General features: G+C 35.8%; 1 long non-coding RNA gene across 1 annotated transcript in view; it reads left to right on the top strand.

Moving 5' to 3' along the window:
* The first annotated feature begins 846 nt into the window (after positions 1 to 846).
* Positions 847 to 2,061, top strand: part of LOC117938513 — a 16,432-nt gene continuing 15,217 nt past the window's right edge. The window contains exon 1 of the long non-coding RNA XR_004655414.1: positions 847 to 914. This is a non-coding gene — a long non-coding RNA (uncharacterized LOC117938513). The remainder of the gene's footprint in view (positions 915 to 2,061) is intronic.

A 2,061-nucleotide genomic window follows, 5' to 3' on the forward strand; every position in this document is an offset into this window, starting at 1 on the left:
CCCCCCCCCCCTCCCGTTTCATCCACACCGACCTGCTCATTAATTCATGAATTTACTTCAGATTAATAAGCCATTAGATCCTAATGACCTCATTGTGACTGCAAGGTTGTTGTTGTTGTTTTTTAAAGTTATAAATTAGTAAAATGTTGAGTTTAGCGGCATTTTGTTTTCCGAAATATTGTTTTGTCGTTGAAAGTCATCCGTCCCCAGATCTTTAACAGATAATCCAAAGGACTAAGTGTCCCACGTTTAAGGTTAATATAGAGTTTGAAAACACATTAAATCTATAAATAAAAAAATAATAAAAAATGCATCATGACAAGTTTCAAACAAATTAGTTTTTCCTTCATTTTGTGAAAAATTTGCACATTTAACCATCTTGTGATAACTGCTTGAATCCTCGCGTCATTTTAAGATGTCCGACATTAACAGTTGTAAAGTTGTTTTGTGTACGAGTTCCCTAGGGCGTAATGTCCCCTGGGGACAGGAGGGACATGTCCCCCGCCCCCCCCCCGCAATCTTCAAAAACACAGTAAGTAAGCGTAAAAATGTTGGAAAAAACAACCAAAACATAAAAAAAGTGACAAAGACATTGGGGGAAAAAGATAAAAACATGATTTTTTTTTTTTTTTTTAATGAAACAAAGCAACAAAACATTGAGGAAGGGACGTCAAAAGTGTTTTTAACGGTCGAGGGAAAGAAAACACAAGGGTTAAAGACAAGAAAAGGTTCATTTCTGGTGCTTTAAGTTTCTTTACCTGAACTGGATGATTTATTAAAAGACTAATCAGCATCTCGACGTGCCACACCTGTGAGGTGGACGGACTATCTCGGCAACGGAGAAGTGCTCACTAACAGATTTAGACAGATCAGATTTGTGAACACTATTTGAGATAAATAAGCTTTTTGTGTACGTGGAAAAAGTCTCAGATCTTTAACCCTTGTGTTGTCTTCCTGTCAAACATGAAAAAATAACTTTTTTTTCAATTTTTTTTTCACTTTTTCAAGGTTGTGGGTGCTTTTTTGATGTTTTTTCCAAAGTCATTGTGTATTTCTAATGTTGACATTTTCAACTCTTATTTTGAAGGCCCATTTTTTGGGATGAAAAACACTGAAAACGGGTCAAATTTGACCCGAGGACCATATGAGGGTTAAGTCCAACTCACGAAAAATAACAAATATTGCATTCATAATTTAATTCAGTGTAAGCATAACGGATCAAACATGTTACCTTTTGTTTTAACTTGACTCAAAAGGTGAGGAATTTTTTTTGTTTTGATGAAAAAAAGCAACAAAACCTTGAGAACGGGACGTCAAACGTGTTTTCAAGGTCGAGGGAAAGACAACACAAGGGTTAAAGACAAGAAAAAGGTTAATTTCTGGTACTTTAAGTTTCTTTACCTGAACTGGATGATTTATAAAAAGCCTAACCAGCATCTTGATATGCTACACCTGTGAGGTGGACGGACTATCTCGGCAACGGAGAAGTGCTCACTAACAGATTTAGACAGATTTGTGAACACTTTGTGAGATAAATAAGCCTTTTGTGTACAGAGAACAAGTCTCAGATGTTTAACCCTTTTTTTCAACATTTTTGTAACTTTTTCAATGTTGTGGGTGCTTTTTTGATGGTTAAGCTCTTATTTTGAAGGCCCATTTCTTGTGATGAAAAACACTGAAAACGGGTCAAATTTGTCCCGTTCATGATTTAGTTCAGTGTACATTTCCAGTTTGTTGGTGTGTCAACATCAATGGATTAAACATGTTACTTGTAATTTCCCCATTGGGGATCAATAAACAGATTAAAATTAAAAAAGTAAATTAAAATCACTTTTTGTTTTGACTTGACTCAAAAGGTGAGTAATTTTTTGGTTTGAACATTGAAAAAGGGGACGTAAAAAGTGGTTTTCAAGGTCGAAGGAAAGGACATCACAAAGGTTAAAGAAAAGAAAAAGGTTCACTTCTGCTGCTTTCAGTTTCTTTACCTGACCTGGATGATTTTTAAAAAGCAGATTTTTAAGATCAGGTGTGACGTGTGGAGGTTAGGGGGGGGGGGATGGG

Source organism: Etheostoma cragini, chromosome 23 (genome assembly GCF_013103735.1).
Source record: "Etheostoma cragini isolate CJK2018 chromosome 23, CSU_Ecrag_1.0, whole genome shotgun sequence".
NCBI classification, from domain to species: domain Eukaryota; kingdom Metazoa; phylum Chordata; class Actinopteri; order Perciformes; family Percidae; genus Etheostoma; species Etheostoma cragini.